The sequence below is a fragment of the Pipra filicauda genome, unplaced genomic scaffold (genome assembly GCF_003945595.2).
Source record: "Pipra filicauda isolate LSUMZ 115617 unplaced genomic scaffold, ASM394559v2 scaffold128_size5466820_pilon, whole genome shotgun sequence".
In the NCBI taxonomy this organism is placed as follows: Eukaryota; Metazoa; Chordata; class Aves; order Passeriformes; family Pipridae; genus Pipra; species Pipra filicauda.
The window spans coordinates 2,379,375-2,402,749 of record NW_024103751.1 but is presented as its reverse complement, the minus strand read 5'-3'; positions in this window follow the sequence as shown (position 1 = coordinate 2,402,749).

Sequence of the window (23,375 nt, the reverse complement as noted above, 5' to 3'; positions counted from 1 at the left end):
GAGACCATGTCACATAAAGGTAAATGAAACATGGTATGGTGATATCTCAATGACCGATTATAATCTATCAGTACTCTAGTTATTTGTGATCACACAACACCTCTTCTACACTGTGGATTAACATCCATACCACTCACCTGTCTTCTGATATCTCCTCCCTATGTACTTGACTCTAGGAGGCAAACAATGTCATATCTCATTCAGCTGTTGAGAGTAGTTATTTGTCAGTCATCAAGATATTCTTGCCTCTCATCTTCTACTGTTTCCTTTGGGATTTTACTGTGTTTTCTTCAGCATGTCTTTCCCCATCCAGCAACAATCTTGTGACTTCAGCTTCAGCCTGACATGGTCATGCTAAGATGTGGGCCAGCCTCATCCCCTCTCCACTTTAGCATCTTTTACAGAACACTTCTCATGACTTTTCTTCATGATGACTGGTGATGACAGCCTCTTCTTTGTCACTTCTCTTCTTCTCTTATCTAGATTGATTTTGGATGCAGGCCAGTGACAGAGTTAAAAACAAAAGATGTTTCATAAATCTCTGTGCCTATTTACACTTATATGTTATTCAGCTTTCCCACTGGGTCAGTGGAACTGGCACTGATATATTAGCAGGAAGCAACACAGGTTGACTTGCTGTCAAGGCAGTCATGAGAGTGAGTTTACAGAGCTTGGAACTGTGAGGAAAACATCGTTTTTACTTGACACTTAAGCAAAGCTAAATTGGAGTGGTAGGGATAACGAACAGAGAACCTCCGCAAGATGCCGTTTTTAGAGCTACTTTCCAAAATAAAAGTTGCTTTTTATCCATGGCTCTGTTATTGACTGCATTTAGACTCTGCTCTCTCAAAGGCAATTTTACAAGCTACAATAAAGCACTTCCCAGCATGTAACATTAGTGTTCAAGTGAAGCTGTTACTTTTTATTTTTCAAGTGGAGTTGAATGATTAGTAAAGGACCAAAAATTTAAATTGCTTCATCTCTAGTAAATGTTAACACATGCCTCATGTGGCTCCCTCTGAAAGTCTGCATTATCTGGCAAGCGAATTGTATGTATACATATAATTATGTAAACACATTCTCCCCAGTGTGATTCATGGTGATTTAATGCAGTTTTTTTGATCACTGTCCTCACTGTGACTTGTTTAAGCATCTGCCGGTCTAGTTGTGAGTCAAACTCAGTGGCTATATACAGAAGTGCAATCCTGTGCACGGTAAAAATGTTTACAGTACTGCCCATGGTATAAGCTGGTCACCTCTTGCTTTGGCCCAGTCTTATATTTTTTTCCTGACTACAGTCATGATATCTTTCTTAAGAAAGATTTTTCCTTCATCTCTATCTTTTTGCAGCTAAGAGGTCAGAAGAGCTGTCTGTTAAATTGTACTCAGGTGTGCTTTATATCATGTACTTGACTCAATGCAGCTGACCTTTCATTATTAACCGTTCAGCAGACAGACAGTATGCAGCAAGTCATGGTCATTGCCATGCTTGTCTTTCCGGAGCTGCTCTTGTGGGTAGTACCCTTATCTTACACCTCTAGACTTGATTCTGCAATGAGTTCATCCATTGAAAAAAAGTCTATCAGCCTAAACCTGTCAAAACCCATGCTAGCTTTGCAATTTTTCTGTTATTATTGGTGCAGCTATTCATACTATCTTTACATTGAGTTAATTGTTGAATGATTCAAAGTTTAGTGTGAAGGAGCAGGAAGCAGAGTGGGAACAGTTCCAGGCACGGAGGAAGATATACAGCAATTGACAGGACTTTACTATATGGACTTTACAGTTATTATGTGGACTTTACTGTTATTATGTGGTTTCAAATATGTGTATTGCATTGTATCCACACTACACAGTGCACAGCCTGGGTATGTCTGGGCTTGCCACGAATTTTGCCTGTTCCCTGCTTCCCTGCTCCTCCCTCTGATAGGCTGAAGAAGCTGCAGAGAGGAGACAGTTACCATTTGCCCTTTCCTTCCCCAAGTCCTCCCACGTTCCTCCCCCTTCGCCTGTGTCCCTACCCCAATTTGTTCCCCTGATTGTCTGTCTCATGCTGTACCCCATGTTCTAGCCCTTTCCCCCCCTGAACTCATAAAACCCCTGCACACCTCAATAAAGCATTCCATTTGCACCTCTACCTTGACTTCGGACCCGTCCATGCTGTGTCACGGCCCCATCCCCCCTCAGACCGTGGCAGTTTAGGTCTGCAAAAGGTATGGAAGAGGTAATATAATGTCTTCCAAAAGTTGTGTATGAAGAGCTGAACTAAGCTTAGATTTGTAGCATATTCAGGAGTCTGTATGGTCCCTGACCATGATTGATACTGCGGATAGTGGATGTCCTGTGCGTCGTTTTGCCCTAATTGCCCACGAACTGTCACGTCTCAACATTGACATTGCTGCCCTCAGTGAAGTTCATCTCCACAAGGAAGGCAGCCTTAAAGAACATGGTGCTGGTTACACACTCTTTTGGTCAGGTAAACCCAGAACCGAAAGGCATCTTTCGGGAGTTGGCTTCATGATTAAAAACTCTGCTGTCCCTAAACTTGAAAATCTGCTGACAGGTCACTCTGACCTCATTATCTCCCTATGCCTTCCACTGCACAACAAGCAACATGTTGTCCTCTTTAGTATATATGCCCCAACTCTCCAAGCTGACCCTGCCGAAAAAGATAAATTTTACACTGACCTGCACTGCCTTACCTAAAAGGTTCCCGCAGATGATAAGATCATCATCCTTGGAGATTTCAACGCCAGAGTAGGAAAGAACTTCGAAGCCTGGAAAGGCATATTAGGCAAGCATGGTGTTGGAAACTAGAATGATAATGGATGCCTTCTGCTAGAATTCTGTAGGGAGCAACAGCTCACCATCACTAACACTCTCTTTCAGCAGCAAAATAGTCTGAAGACAACCTGGATGCATCCTAGATCTAAGCATTGGCACCTCATTGATTATGTCTTGGTGTGACAGAGTGATGTTCACAATGTCCATCATATCTGTGTGATGCCTAGTGCAGAATGCCAAACAGACCATCGGCTTGTGCGCTGTAAACTTAACTTCAACCTTAAGTTCAAATCTAAAAGGGGCGGTATCCCAAGGAGGAGACTCCAAGTTAACAATCTTCAATCAGTCACAGTGAGAGACAGATTCCAGGCAAATCTTCAAACTAGGCTTGAAAATCATTCTATAGATCCCTCTCCTGAAACACTTTGGCAACATATTAAAAACAGCATCCCACAGTCCTCTGAAGAATCCTTAGGGTTCTCCTTCAAGAAGAACAAGGACTGGTTTGATGAAAACAATCACAAGATCCAGGAATTGTTGAGGAAGAAGAGAACTGCTCACCAAGCACACCTTGCACTGCCTTCCTGTCACGTAAGAAAAGCAGCCTTTAGTCTTGCATGCAGCAAGCTCCAACAGAAACTTTGTGACATCCAGAACAAGTGGTGGATCAATCTAGGAGAAAAAACCCAATTATGCACAGATACGAGTGATTACAGAGGATTCTATGAGGCCTTGAAAACAGTGTACGGACCTACATACCAAGTCCAAAGCCCTCTACTCAGCGCAGATGATCAAACGCTTCTGACAGATAAAATCTCCATTCTGAATCGTTGGTGTGAACACTTTCAGATTCTTTTCAGTACTGACTGTGTAGTTCAAGACTCAGCAATCCAGTACATTACACAACAACCAGTGAAGAATGAATTGGATATTGCCCCTAATTTGGGAGAAACTCTCAAGGCCATACAGCAGGTGAAAATTGGCAAGAAAGCTGGGACTGATGGAATTCAACCTGAAGTCTGGAAACATGGGGGCCAAGCACTCTATGCTAAATTTCACGAGTTTGTGGTGCGCTGTTGGGAACTAGGTAAACTACCATCAGACCTTTGTGGTGCAGTCATCATCACTTTGTATAAGAAGAAATGAGTTAAATCAGACTGTTCAAATTACCGTGGTATTACTCTGCTCTCCATTGCTGGCCAAATCCTGGCAAGAATACTCTTGAACAGATTAACACCTGCTATAGCAGAAGGAATTCTACCTGAAAGCCAATGTGGTTTCAGAGCCAACAGGAGTACCACAGACATGGTGTTTGTTCTCAGACAACTGCAAGAGAAGTGTAGGGAACAGAACAAAGGTCTCTATGTAACCTTTGTTGATCTCACCAAGACTTTCGATACTGTGAGCAGAAAAGGTTTATGGCAGATTTTGGAACATTTAGGATGTCTCCCCAAGTTCCTTAAAATGATCATCTTACTTCATGAGGATCAGCGCGGCCAAGTCAGATATGGCAACACACTTTCTGAGCCCTTTCTAATAACCAATGGTGTGAAACAAGGCTACACTCTTGCTCTAACTCTATTCACAATCTTTTTTCGCATGATGCTCCAAAGGGCCACGGCAGACCTCGATGAAGAAGATGGTATCTACATTCGATATCGTATTGATGGAAGCCTATTCAACCTAAGGCAAATGAAGGCCCATACTAAGACCTTGAATCATCTTGTCCGGGAGCTGCTCTATGCTGATGATGCTGCCCTTGTCACCCACACAGAAGCAGCTCTGCAGCATTTAACATCCTGCTTTGCAGACACTGCTGAGCTTTTTGGGCTGGAAGTCAGCTTCAAGAAGACAGAAGTTCTCTATCAACCTGCACCTCAAGAAGTCTTCCATCATCCCCATATCACCATTGGCAAATCAGAGCTCAAATCAGTCCAGCAGTTTAATTACCTAGGTAACCTCATCTCCTCAGATGGTAAGATTGACAGGGAGATAGACAACAGGTTAGCAAAGGCATATAGTGCTTTTGGAAAACTCCACAAAAGAGTATGGCGTAATAAACACTTGAAGAAAAGTACAAAGATCAGTGTTTACAGAGCCATTGTGCTGTCTACTCTTTTTATATGGATCCAAATCATGGGTCATCTACTGCCACCACCTGCAACTCTTAGAACGCTTCCATCAACACTGCCTCCGTACAATCCTAAACATCCACTGGTCACATTATGTGACCAATACATCTGTTCTAGAACAAGCAGCAGTCACAAGTATTGAGGCCATGTTACTGAGAACACAGCTGCGATGGGCAGGGCACGTCTCAAGGATGAAGGACCACCACCTCCCTAAGATCTTGCTCTGTGGTGAATTTGCCACTGGCTGCTGCAAGAGAGGAGCCCCAAAGAGAAGATACAAGGACTCCCTGAAACAACATCTCAGCCTTGATCATATTGATCAACATAACTGGTCTACTCTGGCCTCAAATCGGGAGGCCTGGAGACATGCCACCTATAACGCAGCTGTCTCCTTTGAGAACGCACGCAGGATCACTCTTGAGGAGAAAAGGCAACGCAGAAAGAACCGTGTATTGCAGAAGACACCACCTAAGGAGTCTTTCTGCTGTGCCTTTTGCAACCGGACTTGTCTATCTCGCATTGGCCTCATTAGCCACCAATGCGCTTGTAGCAAATGTGGATAGAGCCCTTCCCAAATCTTCGTTCGCAAAGCCAACCATGATGATGGTTCCTCATATAATCTTCCTGAGAAGCCTGTGGCTACTCACACACTTTTTACAGATATTCTCCCTGCACGTGGGTGTGCATTCAGGTGTGAGAGACTCCTCATGGCAGCCAGTGGAGTCAGCAGAGAAATAGGCACCACTTTTAGCAAGGTTTTTCTTCCATCTCTCCACCTACTTACTCACTTCTCCAACCATGCACGCATCCATCTAGGCAAAAGTTTTGCTTTACCTATACTACTTGCAGATGAAGTAGCAAAACCCACTAGTCCAAATACATTTCAGCTCATTCCTGATAAAATGGAGCATATTGTATGTCAGCTTAATAATATTGCTGTAATTTTTTCACAGTGAAGATTTCAGAGAAAATCTTCCACGCAGCGTTAAGAAGGTCAGGATTTTTAATACACTATATCAATAATATGTTGCTGCGTATCTCAGCACTTCACAATCTCTTTATCAAGTAAAGAAGGCAGTGAGAAAAGCAGCACATAGTTTTAACATGGATAAAAACAGCTAATATGTCCAAAAAGCATGTTTATTTCTCTCTGAAAGTCCAACAAATGCTGCTGAATTCCTGTATGCCCATATGAACAATGAACTTTCACAAGACATTGAGCTAATGGTAGTTCTCACAGGGATGAAGCTGCAATGAGCACAGAAAGCAACATTTTCAGTTGAAGAATACTGGTATAATAGCAAATGATGCTAAGGAATGAATAAACATGGAATAATAATTTTAAAATTTGAATACCCTTGACACATTAAGACAAAATATGATTAAAGATGCCAACTGCCATTCTTTCACATCTGGAAGTAATGGATTCAGTCATTAGCAGTGGAACTGGAAAATGGTGACTATGAGAACACTTGAGATTCATACTGAACAAGAGTTTCAACATAAACTGCTCATGAAAATGCAGTTATGTGAAATATTTATATACAATTATGCAGTTTGATAGAAGGAAAACAGTGATGTCTCTAATCTGGTGGAAAAGACAGGCCAAAAATGAAAGCTGGATTATGAATGAAAACAATTAAAATAGAAAACTAGTTTGATGTTTTCTTTTACAGAGGGGTGGTAGTCACTTGAATCAACTACAAAAGGAAATAGTACGTTCTCTGTGTCTTGTTGAACTCAGCTGAGGACAAACTACTTCTTAAAAAGACATTGCTTAGCTATAACACAGGCATGCTTTATTCAAAAACATGTTGCCAAGTTGAGGAACCCACTGTATTGTCTTACTGAAAGGGGATTGAGCTAATTTGTTTCCAAATTATTAATATTTGCACACTACATGTGCTTGTAGTAGTTGGAAAGAGCAATCCTTAATAAATCATAGAATCATAGAATGATAAGGGGTTGAAAGGGTCCCAACCGCCCCTGCCATGGTCAGGGACACCTCCTACTAAACCGGGTTGCTCAAGGCCTTATCCAACCAGGCCTTGAACACTGCCAGAGCTGGGGCGTCCACAACCTCCCTGGAAACCTGTTCCAATCTCTCACCACCCTCACAGTAAAGCATTTCTTCTGAACATCTAACCCAAATCTCCCCTCTTTCAATTTGTACCCATTATTCCTTGTCCTATCACTAAAGTTCCTGACAAAGAGTCCCTCTCCAGCTTCCCTGTAGGCCCCCTTCAGATACTGGAAGGTTACTATGAGATCTCCATGCAACTTTCTCTTCTCCAGGCTGAACAGCCCCAACTTTCTCAGCCTAGAGGTGCTCTGAAAGTTTGTTTCTTGAATGAGGGAAAGAACAAAGTCAATATGCTGGCATTTGCTTATTCTGAAGTGAAATCCCTACTGAAAAGTTGCCATTAGCTACATATAGGAGTATACTACTCCTCATGGTAGGGTTTCAGTTTCTCACAAAGATATAGCTATTGTGACATGTATGTAAACCAATGCTAAGAATCCGTCTTATACACCGGCCAGATATTAAAGATCTGGAATATGCAATAACTTCTTTCCCGATTTCTCCAACAGGGTTATTTGTAACTTTCTGGACATTCTTATACTGTAAGGCAAAATTTTCCACAATACAGCTGGTAGAACAGGTGCTCCAAAGGCATGAAAATCGTAGTCCTGGACAAAACAATGGGATTTTAATTTTTAAAAATGTACATGATATGAAAGACTCATATTAGTCCATATGGTCCAACAGCATCCCAAATTCTACAATGGTTTTATGAACGATTAAGCACTGGCAGAGGTATGTACTGATTAAATATATCATTGGGGGCAGTATCTGGAAGCTGTGTGGAATCCTAGAGCATATTTGGCCTTTACTTGTCAGTGTTTTATTATCCAAAATAAAGATTTGATTGCAATTGAAAACTGTTGATTGAACTGGCAGAGAGGAAAGCAAGACAGACAAACTCATTCAAGCCCTCACCTGAGGGCACAGTAGCTGTCACCAGTCTTGGAGGAAACAAAATATGTGTGGATTCCCTGCTAACAACAGTGAAACAAGACTGGAAGTCTCATGCTACCATATATTGTGATTCCTTCGCTTGTTTCCATGTGTGCTCCTTCTATAAAAAACAGCAATGTGAAAAAAAACCAGCATTCCTTGATTTTATTACAGGTGATCTCATTCATCAGTTTCTGTTCATTTACCAAGGCACAAGAAATACAGGCATACAATGGCACAGGCTTATTTTTAATGTAATACGTAATCAAGATTCAATTTAGATTTAATCTGTTTTGTTGCAAAATGTGGGCATCCCAAAAGTAAAATTTGGCCTTCATAGGTAACGTTTGTGGAAATAATGCCAGATATTCTCTGCAACCTGTTTGAAATTGTTTGGAGATTAATAATTACATAGCTCTTATACTCTACATTTCAGTTCACCTGAAAGATCAAAGTTCTCTCCATCATCTTAGATAACTGGCAATTAGAAAAATAAATAGAATACCTCTGCTGATCACCCTACTACCTCTGTTAAATATTCTGTCATTTTTAGCCCGCTGCATCTGAATCAGGATTTCTTAGCATGAAACATAATGCCAAATGCCTTCATGCAAACTTATCCATGGAAAATCCAGAGTGACTACTGCCAAAAGAGTAAAGTGAAGGTGAAACCATCATATCATACTAATTCCACTAATGTCACTTGACAATAGCATCTAGTGGCCAAAGACTTAGTAATTCCAAATATCCAAAATAATTGTTCCCCCTTATTGAAATATTAATCTTGATATTCTTATTTCACTTTTGAAAACAATATTCACAAGTATAATATACAGATACATTTAATCTTTGTTTTATAAATTGATGAAATATGAAATGAAAGCATAAAGACATTAAAAATTAGCATATTTATTGCAGTTTTTATGAGACATGCTGCTGCAAAACACATAAAATTCTCTAGGATAAATCTACATCTGGTGCCGTCTTGATAACTGTTGAATTTACAATGGTGAAATATTTATACAGGCTTTTCTTTTAAAGAAACAGCTGAAGTGTAGAGTTCTTTTGTATGAGTTGTACTCTGTCATTTGCTGCTACAAGCTACTAGTGCAGTACGTCAGTGTGAAAGTAAAATATATGTATGCCTGGAAGAGGGTTAATTTTTAGAACTGAAATATGTGGTTTCTATCATTCATTTTCTACTTCAGTTTAGTTTTTGCCAGTTGAGTAGACTTAACTTAAATATTTTTAATTGGCACCAAACATTTTGCCGCTCATGTATAATGTCAACCATACCTTAAAACATTCACTTTGTCCCAGGATGGTTTGTGGCTACTGGGATATATTTGCTTTTGAAATGTAGGAAGGATGAACATAACTGTGTCTTGTGTCTTGCTCTGGGGATACAGTGAGCTGAGTAATTCTAATGTATATACTTGAAAGGACGAAGTCCTGTTGAGGATGGCATTGCAATGTAATCCAGACATTTCATTTTGTTATCCTCTTCTGCTTTCTAGTAGAATGATCAGAGTGTCTATGAACCAGTCCTGGAGAGCCCTCTCCCCACAATCTTCTGAAACTGTCTTGCACCTCTTGGTCATAAAATGTTGATATAAACTTTATGAACCAGAAATTCTGGCTATCCTGTTCTCATCAGTAATTATCATAATAAGCTGAAAATAGTAATTAGGTAAGGGTCCAGTAGTGACACACTGGAGTATCAGTTGGTGTCAAGTTGTAGAACTAAGTTGCAGTTTCACTAATGATAGTGTATGAATATTACTTTAATTTGGAACTTTCTCAGGACATGATTTTTTCTTTTTTATTTAGAACTAAACCTCAATATACATCTGATTTCACTATTTTTTCTGATTATTTGCAAAGGAGTCTTTCTTCTGAAAACGGAAAAACCTCCTTATTTCCTTGACTATGAAAATATTCTATGGATTAGAGAACTGAGGCTTATGTTCATGTCCAACAGCATTTCAAAAAGAATATCAAATATTGTTTGTAACTTTCTAAAAGACCAGGAGGTGGACAAAATTAATAAAAGAGATTTTTTTTGATGGGAACAATAGCTAGAGGAAGTTGGGTGAGAACCATATGAAGATTATGTTAAAAAATGGAGAACAGGCTTCTTTAAAGAGCAACCACTTGGCATACGATGGATGTAAAACATTACTGTAATTTTGGCTCTTCTCTTGCATGTGAGACCAGGAAACAAATCATAATCACTTTCTAGAATATTCACCTTATTTTTGCATGAAAGCTTTAAACTATGATTCAAGTGTGCTTTTAAAATTTAGAATGCATATCACTGGTGAACTTTTAAAGCTTTGAATTTTGCCAATAACTAATCCCAACAGAGCTATTATAAGGAGGGGAACCATATCAGATTTGTTTACACATCTCAGTTTTGATCTACTGACTTTGAATGCAATTATCATTTCGGAATTAATATCTAGTCACTGTGTATATGACTCCCACACTGTCGCTTTCTTTGGTGTAACGAACCAGTGTACTTCTCAAAAGCTTTTCTTTTACATGGAAATCCAAAGGGACCTACTACTTGTTCTTTTCTATTAATTTTAATTATTTATCAATTGATCTTACATAATTACTATGCCTATGCATTCATAATGTAATATATTAAATACTGTCCAGTTATTCAGGTTTTCCACTGTGACTTCTGTATGCTTATTAGATTGAACACTGAATAACAAACTCATACTGACCTATACATACAGTGCTCTTAAACTAGCTGCCCATCTTCCTAGTTTATGTAGAATCACAACTGGAGCCCATTATGAAAAGAGAATACTTTGTAATTGTATCAAATATACATACTGATTCCGTTTCAGATTTCCTTTTCGTTTTTTTTCTTTTTTTTTTTGACTTGGGAAGAAGTTTAATCAGCTCTCATACTCTAACCATACTAAAGAATCTATAAAATTTATTTTTACAAGAACTGATTCTCACCTACGGGTAAACTACGGCTGCAGAAGTTAAAAAAATAGAAAAAATTTTAGAATTTTGGTAAATATGTCAAGGATAAATTCAGGGGCTATCAGGCTTGGAAAGAATGTAGTCCATGTACTAATTTCTTCTCAGAGGACTGGAGGACAAAATATACATCTTAGGCCAACCTCCCACGTTCCAACTTGTAGTAGACATTAATTGAACTTAATCAGTATTTGTTTCAAAGTTATTTAAAGTCAAAGGTTTTTTTCTTGCTTTGAGTGTTTGATGTCCTTTCAATTCTGTTTTCCCAGTAGCATGGAAGAATAGTAAGATGGCTATGCATAACTGCCTCTTTCTTTTATTGTAGCCCCGTGTACATGCTTTTAAGTCAAGAAACACAAGTTTGCAGTCTTCTCTTTGACTAGCTATTTGTACCCTTCTGTCCTTTTTCCCACAGCTCATGATATATTCCTCTTGAGAATATCCTTCCTTCCATATTTCCTTTCTATTTATTTTGCTAATTTTTGTTCTGTATTTCTCAATATAGACTGGACTACAAGTATGGAGTGGATGTCCATTATCTGTTTTCTTTCATTATATTTTCAGTTATGTTTTGAAAAATCCAGTCAGTAAGTAGAATACATAGCAAGGATCAGAAGATAGACTTGAATGTCTTTATTGACATTTCATTAAAAATACTGTAGAAGTTTTAATTAATTTGACTTTTTCTCTGTTTTTTTGGTATAGTGAGGAAAATTATACATCTCCAGCTTTAATGCTACAAAAAAACATTTCTTAAGAAGTCTTTTTGCATTCATGTTCTTCCCATAATAAGGATTTGTGCATGGTTTCGGTAATCTCAGGTGCCTGCTTTTCTTATATCATCTTTCATGAGAGGTTTAAAAAAAAAGAATCAAGTTCTTAAATTTTCTCAGTTAATTCTAAATTTTGTGCTCGAGTTTGTGTGCCAAGCTTAATATCTGATAACCAGGGTCCTGAGTGACATGCGGAAGCTCTGCAACCCTTTTTCTTCTTCTTCCTGGGGAGTTTAACTGCCTATGTTTAAGGTCAGCTCTGATGTGACAGAACTGTATGCTCTCAAACCTGATTGCTGTGAGAATGCACTTTGGGGGTCTCCTGTCCTTGACTCGGGAGCTACATTAAACCTGAGAGCCTTACTCAAGGCTTTCACATTGATTTCTCTGGTGTTATCAAGAGGATTTGTGATAACAAATATAAGACCATTTGCAAGTGAAACTTCAATTTGTTTGGTGGCATCTTGGTTTTTTTGATTGTAATTTCCTTCTTCACTTTCATCTGTTTTCCTCTGTGTTTTTTTTTTTTTTTTAATTTTATTTCAACTGTATTGTAATTTGGTAAACTGAATCCACATCTTTCTCTTGAATATCTTGAAATATCAGCTTTGTTTTGTTTGTTTTGGTTTTTTTCATCTGACTTTGTTTTTGTTCTCTCTTTCTTGTCTCATATTCATATGGTATTTCAATTTTTTCATGACTCTTTGGTATATTAAATACTTTGTTGATATTTTCTATATTTTCACCTCATCTATATTCATTTAAAGGATTTGAGGATAGAATATGAATGTAGGTCAGCACCTGTTTCTATACTGATGTCTCTTGTAGTTTGACATCATATTTCAATCTCTAAAGTACTTTATGGCAATATTCAGAAGCACAGTTCCTGAGATTTTAATCTGCTAATGATTTGGCTTCCAGTTTAGTCTTGAAGTCCACCTGAAACTCACTGGAAAAGTCTTTTATATGTATGCTTATCAGGGATTCCACAGCTTTTCCAAAATTTATTTAATGTTATTATAGAGAAATTGCAACAGTTCTTTAGCCAGCCTTATATACCACAGCAATGAAACATTTTTTATGTGTGTATAAAGACTGATTCATAACATGTTTGCAGATGTTGTTCAAGAACTTGGTTTCAGTTAAAGAAAAATAAACAGTTTCAGTAAGAAAAATAAACAGAGTAGCTGCGAGTACAAAAATTCTGAGGTTCAAATATTTGTATCATCCATTCAAATTTTCTTAGAGCCGAATTCATCAGTATTCTGACCAATTCTTACAGGTTCGTGGATCATTTACCCAATTAACCAGGATAGATTCTGGGTTGCTTGGGAAATTGCCACAGCAAAATATTTTTTAATATTATATATATATTAAAAAAGTCATCCAGTGCTCAGACACTACAGTGGGATGGAGTAATTCAGCTGTAATTTAGCCTAGTAATGATTCTGGACTATGAGTGGCATAGCTACAGAGCAGTTACCTTAGTATCTCCAAAGTTCTAAGACTCATTTAAAAGAGAAAAAAGAAAAAGAAAAAAAAGGTACTGTGTAATAGAGAAGCAGTTGTTTCAACCTGAGTATGATCTCATCACTTTTTCTTTGAACATGAGAATCCATCTTCAAAAAGTCATTGTCAGTTCTAAAGCAATCCTAAGCAAACATGAATAACTGATAAGACCTTTCATAGTTATAGCCTTAAAACACTTAAAGAGGAAGAACTCCAGCAGGATAATTACTTCAGTAAAGCAGATTCCCTTTGTGTCACATATAGACAGCTTCTGTAGATACAGACAAGTGTCATTTAAAAAATTTAGCTGGTTTCAGCACAGTCCTTTGCACTATAATCCTTAGATATTACTGAGTTTAAGATTATTTATCTTGAGAAGGGAAATTCAACAGAAATTTCAGCCAAAATCTATATAGCTGTTTGCATCCATAAAGATATAGCTGTTATTTTTTGCAATCAATCAATCAATCAATCAAATGACATTAAAAAACCCCAAGCACCCTTGCAAGTGACAAATTCTAAAGAACGCACAACCGGGAACTCACTGTAGAATTAAGACTGATGCTCACATTCTTCCCTCAGGGCTTGTTGGATAATTTCTCTTTAAACACCTCTGCTAATAAACTTAGAGTTTGTCAGTGAGCTGAGAGTGTGGTGCTGTTCTCTTGTAACTTCATGTTAGCAAACAAAAAATAAGAAGTAATCCTGTACTGGTAGAAAGCTGGATAACAAAAATTTTCTTCCATTCCTGTGACCTATGAATATATTTTTGTTAAATTGCTATTGTAATCTTAAGAAAAAGCAGTTACATTGCTGGGAGTTCTCTCTTTTTTATGTAGTGTAATCTATTATGCAGCCGTGCTTCACAGTGTGATGACCTAATGGTAGGATAATTCTGAAACCAGAATGACTGGTTAAAATTGTACTTTTAATATTTTTAGTTGTGACCTGGGTTGGCCACCCAGTTTACTCATTATATTATTAGTATTAATTGAATGAACCATGTATGAATGTATACACTTCAAAAGGAAAGATCTTGCAATCTATATTTTGAGCTTTTGTTTCTTATAAATACAATGTAACAACCTGAAAATGTATTGTGATGCTACTAGAGAAACATTAATTCCATTGTTACTTTAAAAGCCTCAAGGTTATTTCTGAAATAGATGTTAGTTCACTGTAACTCTGTCAGCAAGATCTATGTAACTGCATGAGATAAATATTTGGTCTCAAGACTTTAATAAAATAAAATGGAAGTTAAGCAAAATGCCCTTACCTGAACAAATTAATGCATTTACATCACAGATATGAGAGTCTTTCAAGAGTCTTTTAACTGAGGGAAAAAACTATAAGTTCAAAACTAAAAGAAAAATGCAAGCCAGATACTACACGGAATAAAGTGGCGATTTCCATTTAATATGCAATTGTTTTAGCTGAATTAAGTTTACCTCTTAAAGTCCCAATCTTCCTCCTGGAACAGTCTGAATTCAGCAAGAATTTGTGACTTTGCAAGGTTTGTGGGTGAGCATGTAGTAGTTTGCTGACTTCAAATCTGACGTAAACCTCTCTATGTGTTTTCTAGGTCTTCTTGACCATAGCTTTAGTTTGTGTAAGATTTTGCTGAGAAAAACTTCAGACAGTAAGAGTATTTTTGTCATATTCAGGTTATTTCCCAGTTTATTATGTTCCTCAATTTCAACCTAAGTAACAGAGTGACATTTGCAGTGCAAAACCAAGATAAGGTATGTTTTATGTGAAGTCCATTTTCTTTATTCTCTACATCAAACTAATACCTCTTTCAGCTGTGAATTGTGTTCTAAGTCAATCAGAATGAGGAGGTTTTATACTGAATTTAATGAAATACTGTGTTCAGACACCCAGCGTGTTTATGTCACAGCATCAAATGACTGTTCTTGCCAGTAAATAGGCAGTGAATTCAACTTGGGTTCTAACTTGGTCTAGCCAACCATTTTTTGCAGTATGAAGTCAATGCTGAAGTTTAAATAGTTTAGGATTTTCTCCTCCAGTAAATCCTTTTCACCTATATATGATATAATCCTATTGCCGTAATTAAGAATGCTGAAATTCATACCCCATGTGTGTCTGAGTATCTTAGCACTGCATATGTTCTGAACATCCATGCATGGGTGCTCACTCTTTTTTCTTGACCTAACACAATCAGTATTTTGGAAACTGAGGACATTTTAGAAGGCCAGTGTGTTTTCCTCAGGTACTTTGGAATGTTAAGTCTGAGAAAATTCTTCTACTATGGATAGATCTTACGTGTAGGTAAATAGCAGTTAATAGAGAGATGGGGTAAATTTGTACTAGAATGTAGTCTGGTTTAATAATTTTTAGGGCTGAATATTTTACTGTCTTGTACAAACACTTAACTTGGAATAAGTGCTTATAAAATAAAGAACTTTGTAAATTCCTAAAAAGAAAATAAATAATACAAAAAGATGGCCTACAGTAGAGAAGTGAATTATTCTGGTGACACTCGTATGAAAAGTGATATTTTTTATACTCTGTTCCAGGATACTATTTGGAATGTAATTCCTATATTACATTGCCCTTTTAGAGATATGAGAGAAGAAAAGATATACTCTTTTATGCACTTAGACATGGTCATGTATTTATACACATACATTGTATGCACATACATATATTTAAATATAAAACCCCAAAATAAACCATCTCTTTGCACACGATTTATATTTTAATTTAAAATGAAACTCTCCAAGTTACTTAGTAATCAAAAAAGCAGAAATGTTTATTGCACTCAGTCTTTATTTGAAGACCTATTTTCAGTTGCCTTATTCTACAGTAGTTGACTAAATGGGTCAGATCCATCTCGCTGTAAGAAAGCCTCCTCTTTGTGACTGACTTTAAAGGAGTCTAGAAAACTATTTTGGATGATGATGTCTAAATTTGGAGAGAGAAATTCTGTTGCAGAAGTTTAGTTCAAAGTGATTTACAGAAGCTTAACCACTGTGAAAGAGTGAGACTGTTTGTCCTCTGCACTTTGAAACAGGGCTGCGATGGTCAGCGTAGCAGTGATGTGCTTGCTATTGTCACTGTGACAATCACTTAACTATGACAAAATAATAAATCTTTGAAATCTAGGAATAGGTTGGCATTTTTATAAGAGATTTAGACATTGATAATTAAAAATATCTGAAGATTGGTGCACTAACAAGCCTTTTAAGAAAAATTAGGCAATGTAAGTGGGATCCATACCACTTAAATATGGATAGTTAGAACTTAAACTTTCACATATCTGTTTGTTGTTTTATATTCTGATCAGATGTGTTTCAACTGGGTATCTTGTGTTTTACTGACTAAAAAAGAGATTTGTTGACCTACTCAGGTTGTGTATGTTTTTTGGTTAGATTTTGCCAAATCTAAACTTGCCAAAATTCATAGAAAATATCACTGTTTTATAAATTCTAAACCTTTAGATCTGCATGTAGTACTTAATTATTCTGAAAAGAAAAAGAGAAAGAAAAAAGAAAAAGAAAATGAAAAATAAAAAAGGAAAAGGAAAAGGAAAAGGAAAAGGAAAAGGAAAAGGAAAAGGAAAAGGAAAAGGAAAAGGAAAAGGAAAAGGAAAAGGAAAAGGAAAAGGAAAAGGAAAAGGGAAAGGGAAAAAGCAAAAGTAAAAGAAAGAAAATATCTCCAGAAGGCAGTATTCTTCTTCTAATTTTAATGTCTTGAATCTCTTTCATTTACTTCAGTAATTCCAACATCACCTTGTGTGTCAAAAGTAGGCTTTGAGAATGTTAATGAGTAAAAAAAATTCTATATATAAATAAGCCCATGTCTGAATCTATGAAATACCTGTTGACTGCATATTGGTTTGCACACACAGTGCCTAAACTTCATGTCAGAAACCAGGCTACTTGTTTCAGGGCAAATACAAGGACATCAATGACTAGAAGATTTGATAGAATCTGACAAATAGTTGCAACATTCCTAAACTGAATCTACACTTTAGTCCACTTTAGTATCCTTTCGTCCCTTTAGTCCCTTCTTTCCTTCTTCCTCGTTCTCTTGTGAAGTTTTGATTTTCATGCTGATATCTTAAACCTCCCTGTTTCCAAACTTTGGATCAGGTCATCAAATCAAACATTCCCTCCTCAGAACTAAATCTAGCTTCATAGCCGTTTCAAAAGCTCATTTCTAATTTAAAAACAGGGCTGAATTAATAGAAATCATCTGTACTTTGCAAATGTATCAACACTCTGGGTTTCTATGAAACTCTTCCTGGGGTCTTTCCTGATTATGTCTTCCAAAACATACTCTTATTGTTCAGCAATAAGACCTTTTCTGACAAAAGACTTTAGAGGACTGGTTTTCACTGTTTATGAGAAAAAATACTCAATGTTTTGTGGGTTACCTATTGCTGTCTGACTGTTCTTATGCCAGTAGAAAAAAAATAAACCCAAAAGCTTTGTAAAATCATAATTTTTTCTTTGAAAAATGTCTCCTTCTAACCTCTTACCTGCATTGGTGCTGTCAGTGAAATCTGTTAATCTCTAGGTTGCATGTATTTTCAAGCACACATATCAAATGCAAAGTTTCACAGCTCTCATTATGGAAAACTGGTAACTTTTATTCATCTGTCTTTGATGATGACTCAGCCCCAGACGCATTAGCAAAATTTATTACTTATTTCTTATTACTTCCTTATTACTATCTCACAGAATAAGAGGAAGCCTTCATTTAATCAGACTGTTTGTGGACTAATATATTAGCTATTTATCTCCTGAGATTTAGGGATAAATTTGAAGAAGCGATGGAATTAGTTTAGCCTGGATTTATTTCTATTTCCTTAAGAATATTTATTCACGATCAGCATCTTCAGCATTTAAAAGCCAAGAACTGAGATATTAAAGGCTAAATATATACTTACAGAAAGGGGGGCACACCCAATCAATCAAAGGTGTGACAGAAAAAATAAGCCAAAAATAAACTGCAAATAAGAAAAAAAAATTTTAAAAAAATTAACGTTTTGCAACTGAAGTTCATGGGGATTTTGCCAATGAAGTGGACTTAACACTGGCTCTATGCCAAATCATCTGACTCTATGCCAAAATAAAGACTGATAGCAGTTAGGTTTTGTTGCTTAAAATCATTTGTTGGTAAAAGCTGGGCCTTAATCCTCTGATGGAAGTCCAAAACAAGACCAAATTCTTCTAGTTTAATGATTAAACACTTGATAAAAAGCTGTTTTCTTTAATAATTAAGATAAGTAGTTTGGGAGAGATTCAGACCCAATAAGGGTAGATGAATAACATCGGTCAAGACCTCTATCAACTTTTTTTATTTGAGAAGACCGTACTTTTGCTGTATCATTGCTACTATTTTTCTATTTGTTAAATTGCATAGGACTACACACTTGAGCAATAAAGAATTTAGAGTTTCCTATTTAATTTATTAGTACCCTATGTAATATATAAATAGACAATTCTTTATTTCATGAGAAGCACAAAAGGGCAGCATGAACACTGTAGGGGAAATGACAGGCAAAAATTTTGGTTTTGAATTATGTTGACATTAATTATTGGTAGACTATAACAAGAGATTTCCATTTTGCAGGCCTTTAGCTAAAGAACACTCAACTCAAAGTGCAAGGTTAGAAATGGCTGGGTTTGGAAGAAAAAATAGTGGAGTTTAACCAGCTTTGTCAATGTTGTACCCATTGCAGTATTAGTAGGATTAGGTTTTGTCAAGTAAGAGTCAGCACTGCTCTTTCACAATGTAATAACAAAATATTTTCTGTGTAATATTTTCAGAGGTGAGTTAGAGTGTGACGAACGTGTTCTTTAAAGTATTTTTGAGTTCTGAATGGCTACAATTTAAGTATTTTGAATTCTTATTTCCTCGTAGATGGTTATTTATGGTTTTCCTAATGTAAAAGTGCAGGGAAAAAATAATTAAATTTTGAGATACGTATTTCCCAAACTGGTAGTTACCATGAAATAGCAGATAATATTGCCTTCAAGGTCTATGACAAAAAAAGAAGCAAATAACACTAACCTCAATTGTTTGGGGTTTTTTTGATAACACACTAGGCAGGTCCTCATATTAGTTGTAGATAACTGGGTTTCAAATATCATCTAAGTGATTTAATCCAAGCTTGTTCTGCTACTTTGGATGTTATAAACCAACTGATACAGTGTTGAAATTCATCTTTTACCTGCCATAGAGAGGGCTATATAAAATTTTTAGTTCCATTCTTTTGCCTGTGAGAACTGGGGAAAAAACTGCTGTTCAAAGTTCTGAACTTTGTTTAATCATCTGACTCACAGTGCTATCTACTGTAAAATGTAGGAAGTTACATGAAAATGTTCTTATAATTTGTGGAAATGTTACCATCCCTGGTTAAAAGTGGAAAATTCAGAGTTATTCCATTTGTTCGTGTGTGTTCCAGCCATTTAAATTGCAGTCACATGTATAAAAAATTCCTGTTAGTAAGAGCTAGCTTTCCCTTAGTTTTCTGTACTTTGTCTCAATTCCCTCTTCAGTGATTTTTAGAATTGTCCCTGTCCTTTTTTTGTTGTTGTTGTTTTCCAGTTGTAAAAGACTTGTTAATAAATCATAAAAGACAAGAATATCATTAAGTCTAGTTCTCCCTTCTTGGATTCATGTCAGGACTAAAAGAAGAAACAAAACCAGTAAAGCATTTGACTTCAAATTAAGTCTTGATATGATGTGCTTGTCTCCTCCTTCTCACTGTTCATTATAAATTCATCCTGTTGAGATAAGAATTTCCATTTGATTTAGATATTCTTCCTGAAGGACTACTAAAATGGAATGATGTGTTTAGAAAAGGAGATGCATCTCTTCTCTTCTGTAGCAAGAGATACCAGAGTACTGCCTCTTATTTGCTAGGAGAAAAAATACACACTTAAAGCAGAGGGATGCAGCTTTTTTTTTTTTTTTAATCTAGGAGGTTGGAAAGTTTCTCAGCTTCTCTTTAGGCTGGATATTTGACTTACTGTACTGTTAAGTCTGATTCTCTCTGTTTTCAAGACCTCAGGGTTCATCATTTATAGATGTAGAAACATGTCAAGGTAGGAGTAAAATGCTAGCTCAAATGATTGCAGATTGTGAGTTTAAAATGCTTTCATAAAGATGCCTTGCATTATATATAGTGTTAAGGAGACTCAAACTCTCCTAAATTATCCAAGGATAGCTTGTGTGTTTCTTTACATCTTCAGAAAGGCTTCACTCCTGAAGTTGTCCCAACACAGTGTCTTCTTTCTTACTGTAATTTCAGTAAGTTTAGAATATTTTATTTCCTTCCTGATACTGTTCTTCAGTTCCTCCTTTCTTCCCAGCAAGGGGACTGTCAATTCTGGAACAAATTTTTGGTTTCTCTTATCTTTCCTAATTTTCAGTTTCAGGTCCAGGTTCTGCTGTTCACAGCACTGGTTTAATCATCTCTTGCTTGTCCTGACCTTTCTCTCAGTATGTCCAACAGCCTTTTTTCCTGTCAATGACTTTGAAATTCTAATTTCAGCAATCTCAAGTAATTAGAAAGAAGTCCTCATTTGTCCTTTTCACTTCTAGGAGATTTTCCTGTACAATGTATTTCAACAATATCTTGTAATTAAGCTATGAAGACAGTTTTCATGGCTGCCCAAACTTGGAACATTGAGCGGTCTTCACCTCTGAAATTTGATCATCATTTCTTAGTTTGCATATAGGTACTAATATACTCTCCAGAGAAAAAAAAAAGTCCTTGCACAGCATTAAATCATTTCTCTAAGTCAGATCCTAATTTGACAAGGTATTAACTAATATTCAAATTGTGCTGACTACAGTGCTTAAACTGTTCTCCCAGAAGCTAACACTTTTGTTCTACCAAAAACTCAGATTGAAGAGAAACTTGCTACTTCTTCTGAAATGAGTGAGATATCAAGGAAATTAAGGAACTCAATGTTCTCATGAATTCTTAAAATGTGAAAAGTATTGGATGAGTGAGCCAACCACTCTGAAGGTGTCCCACGGGACCTGCTGTTTCTCAAGAGGGAAGGACTGGTGGGTGATGTGACAGAGGCCATCTTGGGCACAGCAATCACAAAATTATAGAGCTTTTGATTCTTCAAGAAGTAAAAAAGTAGCTAATCAGAACTACTGTCTTAACCCCTGGAGGGCAGACTTTGGCCTGTTGAGGAGAGCGGTTGAAAAAGTTCCTTGGAAAGTGGTCCTGAAGTGCAAAGGAGTACAGAAAAACTGGACATGCTTTAAGAAGGAAATCCTAAAGGTACAGGAGCAGACCATCCCCACAGAACAAAAGATGAGCCGTTGTAGAAGAAGACTGGCTGAAGATAGAGCTTTGGCTGGAACTCAGAGCAAAAAAAAAAAAAAATAAATTTATTACCTTTGGAGGAAGGGGCAGACCACTCAGTAGAACCAAAAGGATGTTATGAGGTTGTGCAGGGGAAAAGTTAGAAGGGCCAACTTAATCTGGCTACTGCCATAAAAGAAAACAAAAAACATCTTTGCATCAGCGATGGAAGGAGGGCTAAAGAGGATCTCCATAATTTAGTGGATGTAGAGGGAAACATAGTGACAAAGGATGAAGAAAAGGCCGAGGTCTTTCTGTGTCTCAGACTTTAATAGGGAGAACAGTTGTTCTCCAAGTACCCAGCCCAATGAGGGAGAAGTTAGTGATGGGGAGCAGAATGAAGGCCCTATAACCAGGAGGAAATGGTCAGTAACTTGCTATGCCACTTAGACATGCACAAATCTATGGGGCCAGAGGGGATCCACCCAAGGGTACTGAGGGAGCTGGTGGAAGAGCTCACCAAGCAACTCTTCACCATCTACCAGCAGTCGTGTGATCTTGGTGCTGAGGAAGGTCACAGAGCAGGTCATCTTGAGCGCCATCATGTGACACATGAAGGACAATCATGGGATCAGACCCAGGCAGCATGGGTTTAGAAAATGCAGATCGTGTTTGACTAACCTCATTTCCTTCTACAACAGGGTGACCCACTTAATGGATGAGGGAATGGTGATGCCTAAAGGAGCTGAGGGAAAAAAACTCCGGAGCAGTTAATTGAGGATGAGATAAGAAAAGGGTTTAATTTGTGCCTAGGCATAAAGATCACAAGATGTGCGCACCTTCTGTGCTTGAGATGTTACAATTTATAATACTGCCCGATGAATCCAAGTTTTGTCCATCCCGTAGCTTTTGCCCTGGTCCACCCTTGGCCCACCCCCTGGGAATTGGGTCTGTGGTACATTTCGGGACCACTTCTTCATCACCTTCATCTTTTTCAGAGCACAAAGGGTACACAGTCACCTAGTTTCTGACTGTGTTCTGTGGTTCAGGCCACGATATGAGTGTCCTCAGACAGAAGAGGCCTACCTTGACAAAAGACTAAACATTTTCTACTGGAATTCAGGGGTAAGATTGACATGGTGAACATAGAATGGGGTGATGGGGTAGGGAATGTGTAAACTATTGTGCTAAAGGGTAAGGGATATAATATAGCTACTTCTAAAATCTACTTTTACTACTCAACTGCTTATAAAGTTTATAAAATTAGGAAAATAAGAAAAAACCAGATAGACCTCAATGGTCATGAATATTGGCACTGATTCACACAACATTCTCCCAGAGAAACTGTCTGTTCATGGTGCGGAGAGGTGCAGTGTTTGCTAGGTAAAAGTTGTCTCAATGTCTGAGTCCAGAGCATGGTGGTGAATGGAGTTAAATTCAGCAGGGGGCCAGTTACAAGCCCAGTTCCCAAGGACTCAGTGTTTGGGCCAGTCCTGTTTAATATCTTCATCAGGATGAGGAGAACACACTCAGTAAGTTTGTAAATGACGCTAAGTTGAGAGTATTGATCTGATGGAGGATAGGCAGGCTGGATCAATGGGCCAAGGCCAGTTGTATGAGGTTCAACAAGGAGAAGCGCTGAGTCCTACACTTCAGTCAAAACAACCCCATGTAGTGCTACAGTCTTGAGGCAGAATGGCTGGAAAGCAGCCCAGAGATAAAGGACCTGGGGCTGCTGATTTACAGTGAGCTGAACATGAACCAGCAGTGTGCCCAGGTGGCCAAGAAGGCCCATGGCATCCTGGCTTGTATAAAAATTAGTGTGGTCAACAGGACTGGGGCAGTGATTGTCCACC